The sequence below is a fragment of the Octopus bimaculoides genome, chromosome 28, assembly GCF_046866305.1.
Source record: "Octopus bimaculoides isolate indiv1 chromosome 28, ASM4686630v1, whole genome shotgun sequence".
Lineage (NCBI taxonomy): Eukaryota > Metazoa > Mollusca > Cephalopoda > Octopoda > Octopodidae > Octopus > Octopus bimaculoides.
Window position 1 is genome coordinate 14490407 of NC_142955.1, and position 10454 is coordinate 14500860.

Below are 10454 nucleotides of genomic sequence, written 5' to 3' on the forward strand. Positions count from 1 at the left end.
CTAAATTGTAAAATTCAGCCTCCTTATTGAAAATGCATTCGTTCGTAGAAAGATTGGATAGTCTAAGAGAAATATTTTTGTCCAAATTTCTCGTTACTGAGTTTGGATGATTGCTGGATTTACCAATATATTTTAGGTTAGTGGAGGGTTTATGATACGGGAAAAATGTTTTAGTGTGTAGATCTAAAGTGACGTCCAAGAAGTTAGCTATAGATGTTTCATCTTCAAATACTATACTAAAGCCCATTCTGCTAAAAAACCTAGCTAATTTATTTTTAACTTTTTGTATTTTTTGATTTGTGGTGTTCTCTAAGTATAATAGACAGTCGTCTCTGTATAGACCACCCTTAACATTTGGGAATTGGTCTTCTAGTTCGTATAGAATGAATGTGCATATTAAGTCAGCAATTTGAGCTGAATCGGAACTACCCATCGGAACGTCGAATCCTTCTGGTGTGTCCTTGCGTATCCATAGTTTTTTATTAAACTTAATTATGGAATTTCTAGCTGCTTTAATGACTTTAAACTCGTCTCTAGGCATACCCGCCTTCTTGTGAGCAAACAAAAGTGCTTTATTTAAAATAATGGGGTTAATTGAGGGATAGAGATTAGAAATGTCAAATTGGATAAATTTGGCATTGTTTTTGTTGTTAATATTGCGAAACCAGTCAACTACCTGCAAAGAGTTAGACCATAAACTAAGTTTTAATTTGTTAACTAAACTGGGAATGTATTTATCAAGTATATTTTTACTAAGGATACCAATATCTGATTTGGATGGACAAATCAGGCGTAATTTAGGGTTATTCCAAAAGTTTGTCTTATGGTCTTTTAAAACGAAATAAGGTTGTTTTGGGTTTAAGGGCTCAGTTCTTTTCATAATCGGTCATAATGTCTTACGTTTAAGATGATTCCCATGCTTTCCCTGATGAGAAGGTTACAATTTTAATATCAAAGATCCCTATGGATCACACAGGTTGTAATCCTTTGAAACATATGTAGGAATAAAGTATGCAATTATAACATGCGTTTTCTCCAATCCTTAAATTCTTATATATATATATATATATATATATATATATATATATATATATATATATATATATATATATATATATATATATATATATATACGTATATATATATACACATACATACATACATACATACATACATACATACATACATACATATATATATATATATATATATACACACACACACACACACACACACACACACACACACACGTATATATATATATATATATAAAATTATGCATATATAATTATGTGCATGTGTAGTTTTATCATTTCTATTCAGGCCAGAAACCTATGTTCACATCGTCGTTATCTGTTCATGTCAGATACAATGAGATGATTAGGTAAACTATATTTTTTCTCAACGGAAATTCATTATCTCAATGATTGTTTGATCTTTCATCGGCCATTTAGTATCTCCCACCTGCCTTTATCTCATCATCACCTACGTTAATTGCTTTTTTTAAACATTGTGTGTCTCTTATTTCTCTCCGCCCTCGCACTTTTTTTATATATTCAAACAAAGTATCACGGCTAATGTTGTTGTTGCTGTTGCTGCAACTATCATTAAAGTCTGAGTTCAAAACCTGCCGAGGTTAACTTAGCCATTTGTACTTCGGAGTTAATAGAATAAATACCAGTTTGAGAAACGGGAACAATGTAATCGACTTACCCCACCCTAAAATAGCTGGCCCTGTACCAAAATTCAAAACCATTATTATTATTATTATTATTATTATTATTATTATTATTATTATTATTATTATTATTATTATTGTTATTATTATTATTATTATTATTATTATTATTAACAATAATAATAATAATAATAATAATAATAATAATAATAATAATAATAATAATAATAACATCATGATGAGAAACCATACAATGAAAACGTAGACTGGATCAAACGCACCCAAGACACCTACAAAAATCTACAAGAACAGGTATGGGAAGATATCTCAATCGCCGACCTAAGGAGGGCACTAACGAAGGCTCATAAGTGGAAATCCCCTGGTATTGATAGAGTACCAAATTTCTGGCTCTCATCACTCTCATCCGCACACAAAATGTTAGTAATACTATTTAATAGTATTATGAAAGACCCGGAAAAAACTCCCCATTGGATGGCAAATAGTATTACTTACCTCCTCCCCCAAAATAACGAAACCAAAGACCCCAAAAACTACCGGCCTATAACATGTTTGTCTACTACCTATAAGATTTTGACATCTATTCTAGTGGAGAAAACATATACGTTTATGGAAGAGAATAACTTCTTTCTCACCGAACAAAAAGTTTGCAGACGAGGCTCATACGGATGCAAAGATCAGCTCTTAATTAATCGTATGATCTTTGAGAACTGCCATAACAATCGCAGAAATCTCAGCTCTTCATGGATTGATTATAAAAATGCCTTTGACAACACACCACATTCGTAGATTCTGAAATCGCTGGACATTTTCAAAATTTCTCCTGTGATTTCAGATTTTTTAAAGTATAGTATGTCACTATGGAACACGAAGCTCCAATTATATCATTCTAATGGAGTATTGCGCTTAAACAATATTAGCATAAACTGTGGCATTTTCCAAAGTGACTCACTTTCACCACTAATTTTCTGCATAGCACTAATACCACTCTCAAGTGAACTGAATAGAACAGAGAATGGCTACAAAATTGACAACAGAAAAATAAGCCATCTATTTTATATGGATGATTTAAAACTATATGGCAAAGATGATGAAGAGCTTGAAGGACTACTACATACTGTGAAAGGATTCAGTGATGATATCGGGATGGAGTTTGGCCTTGAAAAGTGTGCCAAAGCACATTTATAGATGGCATAGCTGAACGAGGGTAACACAACCGGAAGCCAATGGCCAGCAGCAAAGGGAGATAATCCGATCCTTTCCTCCATATTTTTAAAGACAGTCATAAGCCAAAAGGTCTTAGGGTCCGAGGATACGCAATAAAGGTATCCTTTATGGTCAGAAACCCAAAATAACCCTATAAGCCGGCCTTCACCAGTAATAAATAAATAAATAAATAAACATATAAATATATATATACATATAAATATGTGTGTGTATATATATATATATATATATATATATATATATATGTGTGTGTGTGTATGTGTGTGTGAATATATATATATATATATATATATATATATATATACACGAAGAGCTTATTTCAGTTTGTGTCGTCTAGATCCACTCACAAGGCTTTGAACTGATATGGTAGAAGACACAGTGTGCGAAGTAGCGAAGTAGCCAAATAGTGGGACTGCACTCAACACCATGTTGCTGGGAAGCAAACTTCTTACCACTTTTGTATAAAGGGTGCTCAGGCTAAATTTGATGATTTCTATGCGTCTCTCCTTCTCCGTAACAAGTTTTATGTACTGTATTAGTGAACAGTCAATGGTGTGGGAGAGCATTAAGACTGAAGTTGCAGTTGAGAAAAGGTTAGCTGGCATGGAGGACTGAGAGCCATTTGAATTTTGGAAAAGAATTACATGGACCATGATTCGCACCGAGTATCAAAATGCCGATATCATGGCCGCTGCTCAATGCACTGAGAACACTGTAAAGGCTGAAAAACGTGACATGGCCGGCTGCAGAAGAGATTACGAAACCGTGGTCGGCAGGATTTCTGGTGGTATCGATTGCAGGACAATTGCAGCATCTCTTGCAGGATAAGGTGATGGAAGATATGTGCAATGGAATCCGAGCTTGGTGAGAAAGAGAGGTGGTGGAATCGCTACCATGAGGTTGGCTCTGAATAAGACCTTTACTACTATCCGTACGAATGATGCAAGTGATAAATTCCAAGGTGGACTGCTTGCCCTGGTAAAACAATTTTTATCAAGCGAAAGTACTCTGTCATTGGTCCCCAAATATTTGTGCAGCTATCCCTCACATTCCGGCTACCTTAGGTTACAGGATTTCACGCGTACGGGAATTGTGAAGTAGGGACCAGTAATTCTAGGATACGGTCTGTAATTTCACTTTCACGGGAACGCATATTGCGTAGTTTTAAAGTGTTAACAATTTAAAACAACGTACTTCATCTTAACACAATGGCCACTTGTGTTTTAGTCAAGATCAAAGTATACAGATAACTACTTGAAAAATTATCACGCTACACACATATTTGCGCACACATACACACATGTATGTATGAGTACATAGTGAGAGTAGACACACACACATACACATACACATACACACACAGAGGCACATATATATATGAATGTGTGTGTATGTACGTACGTGCGAATGTGTGTGTGTGTATTTATTTATTTCTTAAGTCAGGAACGCAAGGGGTGAATTGCCTATAAAATTGTGTGATCCTTCAGCTAACTGTTATTACATAGTACTTTCTCTTTCTCAGTCCTTCGCCTTTTCATCTCATTCTCATTGTTACATCTATAAGAAGACAATTTTCCGCTCTCACAGAAACAGATCGTTCCTGGACCAATTTTTTTACTACATATTTGTTGTGGATAATTAATTGCTGCCGCTGTTGGATTTGCCTTCAATCTAAGATGTCTGGAAAGAAGCTATCAAGTGGGAACTGAAGGCAGTTGTGCAAAAAGGAACCGCAAAGGGATTGCACAAGATATTAAACTTGATGTTGCAAAAAGACTTGAAGCAGAAGTAAAACTCAGTTATATTGTCAAAACATTAGATCTTCCAATATTCACTGTGGGAACAATACTGCAGGACAACAATGTCTACTGTGGGACAACAGAGAGAAAATCATGTCAAGTGCTCAAGAAGCCACTCTGTTAACTGCCTGGATCTTATTTTTCCATAGATCTAATGTAATGCTTAAAATGGAGTGACTCCTGAATGTATTGATCCAGGTTCAGAATCAGTGAAATGAGCCGATAAACATGATGGGAAATCAAAAAAGAGCCAAAAGTTTATATGATGATTTGCAGAAAAGGAAGGTGAAACTTCTTTTGAAGCCTGGTTTGAAAGTTTTAAGAAGCACATGAATTTGCACAACATAAAAATGACTGTTGAGACTGCAAGTGTTGATACAGTGGTTGCTACTAATTATCCTGAGCAGTTAAAGAAAACAATTGTTGAAGGGAGTTACACACCAGAGCAAGTATACAAAGTTAATGAGACTGCAATTTTCTAGAAGTGCATGCCTGCTATAACTTTTATTTTTTGAAAATAAAAATCAACACCAGGATTTAAAGCTTCTAAAAATTATCTGAAACTTCTTTTGAGAGAAAATGTTGCTGGTAATATGGAATTAAAGCCCCTACACGTGTATCAATCCAAAAATCTAAGGGCTTTCATGGATTACACGAAGTTTAACCAACTACTGATTTGGCATGGCTGATTATGTCTGGGACAGTGCCAGCATAATATTTCCAACAGAACATTACTTCTAGACAATACACTGAGCGACCCAGCAAACGTAGATGACCTTTCTGATAATGTGAGAATAGAATATATCCCCAAGAATACAGCTCCTTTGCTCCTGTCGAATGATGAAGGTGTGACAGCTAACTTCAAAGTCATATTACATGAGAAGAACTTTCGAACAACTTGTGAAAGCAATTGACAGGAAGGACAAACCTACAGTTGGAGATTTCTAGAAGAAATTCAGCATAATGGATGCTGTGGATAATAAAACTGAGTTGTGGAATGAAGCAAAACGTTCAACTTTGAATAGTGCTTGGAAAAGTATATGATCAGACTGTAGCAATGGCATTACAAGTTTTATTCAAGTAGAAATTCTGCATCAAATCCAGAAAAATACTCTGACACTTGCAAAGGATGTAGGATTCGAAGAAGTCATAAAGAATGATGTGACTCTATGTGTCACACAGAGAAAGTTTATTTAACGAGTAACTGATACGGTTATAAAAAGCACAAGCTCTGATTGCAGGGGAAATAATGGAAGTTCCATCTTCACCACTTAAATTGACGATAAAATATTATTGTTAAAGGGTTGGCTCTGACAGAGGAAGATCTGCTGGTTTTTACTGATAATGCTCCGAATTGTGAACATAACATAGAAATTGCGAGAGGAGTTCCTCCACTGAGTTGTACAAAACCATGATGTATCATAAGCAACAAACAATTTTGGATAAGATCTTCACCTCCAAGTCGATATTAATGATAATGTACCATAAAGTATTAACTATTGTCTGTCATCCTGCTGGTAATGTTCATTCCACTTCATCCCATCACACAGTAGTCAACATCTTTTATTGTAAGAACATACTCTTACGATATTAGGATTCTTATTAATTCCCGAACTTATTCCTCTTGAAATGGTTTTCTGCTTTTATGCATCTATATTGTACTGTGTACCTTTTATCTTTTATTTATTTCGGTCATTAGACTGTGGCCATGCTAGAGCACCACCTTGAACAATTTATTATTTTTTTTAAACGAATGAACCGACTCCAGGACTTATTTTCATGTTAAGCCTGGTACTTATCCTATCGGTTTCTTTTGCCGAACCGGTAGGTTACAGGAACGTAAACACACCAACACCAGTTGTTAAGTCCAGATTGAAGCTAGTGAAAACAAGCTCACCCATGGTATAAGAGTTTCAGATAAGTAAAATTAGTTGCCAGTACAGCTTTAGCTGAAATGGCGGGTACAGGCTCTCTTAGAGGGATGGGGATAAAGGGGATTAATCACTGGGAGTTAAGTACTGATGCTCTCTGTATTCCAAATTAGGTTCATGATTGAAAGAACTAGCATTTGTTAAAGTGGGTGAGTAGGTTATATTAGGGGAAAATGGCTTAATAAATATATATTATGTAATTAGTTCTATGGGTGTGGGGTGGGATTTAAACTCGGATATGTTGGTGAAGGGATAGGGATATTACTATTGGAACACCCATAAAGGACCCAGGAATGTAATTTTACTAAACTAGCTTTAATCTAGGAGTTTATATATGCCTTCATTTAATATCAAGAACTACTATTTCTGGGGTGAAGGTCTCTGGGTGCTATTTTGGGGGATGGCGCAAGGGTCTATAATGCTATTCATATTTAGCGAAGGTAAACCCCCACTTGTGGAGGCAGGTTAGGTTTCTCTCTTCCCTCAATTAAGTAATGGGTATTGTGCCGCTAGTATGAAAAATGTTTTATTAATGCAAAGATGGCATTTCTTGTTTTTTACATTGTACGAAGGTGGGGAGGCGAAGATATTGTATTCTAAAGCGAATCTAGTATCTTTATCTTTAAGTACCCAAATATATTTACTTAATCCGGTCAAATTAACGCTATTTCTATTTTTGAAAGAGTGTTGGTATGCGGCTAGTCTTCGATTCATTTCATTTTGGTAGCTCCTATGTATATCCTTTTAGTAAACTGTGTTGTGACAGTACACTGGTAAATTACATCTTTACTTTTACAGGTATTTCCAAGGGCACATACATACATACATACATACATACATACACATACACAAACTCTTACACACACACACACACACACACACACACACACACACACACACATATATATATATATATATATATATATATATATATATATATCATATATCTCATATATTGTATATTACTTGTTATTGCTTCAGGTGAAACTTGTGTTATAGAAAAACCTGACAGCTGTGGTAACGATGGTGTTTGATGGACGAAATACAACCCTTGAAAACTGTCCGAAACCTTACTACAATTAACCTATCTATGCAAAAAAATCAGCTATATTCATAATTTTACAATATTTAAGCGAAGGAAAGGAGATAATGAATTATTTTTCACACTTAATAAAATGAAGGAAAACTACATTTTCTGTGTGTGAAAAACCAAGGTGGAATGTATACCAGGGGTGAAAACGAATCGCAGATCTGGATTCAGTTGGAAAAAAGGGCATCAGAAACAATTGTCTTTTCAACAGAAACATTTCCATTCCTTCATTCTGTAGCCATGTCTAATTAAGTATTTACAAATTTTATTGTATTGTTACAAATTTTATTGTATTGTTACAAATTTTATTGTATGGTCATTGCTCTGATGAAATTTCTCGTCCAGTAACTTCAGTAAAAACCTTCAAACCTGCTACCTGCTTCTCTTTTCGGACGCATCGTTTCTCTGTTGAGCTTCCTGTTAGTCATAAGCTTTGTTGTTCTTATAGTTTCTTTCCTCAAAGTGCTACTTTCTGGAACTCGCTTCTACCTTCTTGTTTCTTTCTGGTCTGTGACACTCAGTCCCTTAAGCTCTCCGTCAATCAACATGTTTTGAATAGGCGGGCCCTTTCCTTTTTCTTCTTTGTGGTCGTACTACACTGCTCTCAAGACTTGTTTGGGACAATATCGTATAAAAAACAACATGTGGTTCGTGTCTTATATGTTGATGTACATACAGAAACGAGCTGGATTCGAACCTAAAACTTTTACTGACATATAACTAATGCTACATTTTCATGTTATTTTTCAATCTATGTTTCAATAAATGCAACCATCTATTGAACCTATGACAGCACTTATCTTTCTGATTGTTGAGTATCGAACCTATCGATTTTCTGCCGCCCAAACATGAATTTCTGAATCTTAAGCCAGTCCCGTTAACAATAATCAATATAAGAAATAATTCAACCAACCAACCTCATCTGGTGACTGTCACTCGATATGGACAGGAAATTCTTAGATGTGATGTTGTAAGCTTGAACTAAATTAATAAACTGAACTGAATGTTTTACTCTAACATTTTCAATTCTCTACATTGCTTGCATACTTCGTTCACGGCCTACATATTATTACATGCAGTACACTATTACAAATCGTTCAATATAGAGACTAGACTTTAAACAATGAGTTGAAAGTGGCTTAAAACTGAGTAACATGTCGATAAAATCCATAATCGTGGCTTCCTTTTAATGAAGTTATCTTCCCGATGACTCACAGATATATTTTTCATTACACATATAACTGCTCTGAATGTCTGGTTATCATAAGCTATATCTGCTTATTGTTGTAGATTTATATATCATCAGTTTTAGACATTATGTTTGACTGCATTTTGACAGTTTACAAGTTATGATCGTTCATATAGATTTAAGTATAATTATATATACATATAATGTATATACGTATAGGTAAACGTCGCTGTGTTTTAATGACCTAGTTGCGATGTGTTTCGAGGCGTATGCAGAAAGCATATACGTAATATACACTCTTAGCCGCGTTCAGCATGTATGTTGAAGAAAACTGACATTTCGCTAGCACGGTTATAGTCTTTTATTCTTCTCTAATCGACCCCAGGACTTATTCTTTGTAAGCCTAGTACTTATTTTATTCATCTCTTTTGCCGAACCGCTACGTTACAGGGACGTAAACACACCTACATTGGTTGTCAAGCGATGGTGGCACACACACACACACACACACACACACACACACACACACACACACACACACATATATATATATATATATATATATATATATACAACGGACTTCTTTCAGTTTCCGTCTATCAAATCCACTCACAAGGCTTTGGTCGGCTCGAGTGTATAGTAGAAGACACATGCCCAAGTTGCCACACAGTGGGTTTGAACCTAGAACCATGTAATTGGGAAGCAAGCTTCTTACCACACGACTACTCCGGACACAATTTCTAAATTCCTTCATACGCAAATGAAGACTGAAACACATGACCATATACACACACACTTCACTTCACACAAGAACACATATAGAGACACACATCCATACATACAGACACATTACATAGTTAGAAAAACCCACACACAGACACACTCAGACATGCACACACGAGGAGACAGAGGTACTCACACGCACGCACACATATATGCAAACACACACACACATAAAAACACACAAATATGAAAACACCAACACATAGATATGCAGAATACATACATACAAACGTACACACTTGCATACATATACATACGCACACACACACACACTCTTATATGCATGTATACATACATACATACATACGTGCGTATGCGCACACAAACTGACCCACACACATGCGCACAAACAAACAAAAAGAAAGCAGCTCGGATAACGGACAGAGTCAACAACTATTGAAAAGTTTGCAAGACGGAACGAAAATTTTAGGAAAAATAAATGAGTGGAAACTTTACCTGTGAGTTAATTAAATAATAAGGCACAAAAAGAGAATGACTCTCCCCAGACACAACAAAATATGCTTCAACACACGAACTCACATAAAGAATCTTGCAAAACAAATCCCAAAACTAAATGCTTATATTATTATGATAGAAATTTACTAAGGTCATTTAAAAAGATTTTTAATTAATTATTTATTCAAAAGTTTGTTTATTTTAAATACGCTGATATTAAACAAATTTATAAAAATTACAATTATTTATTACCTATACTAATTTGTGCATAAAATAAAATAAA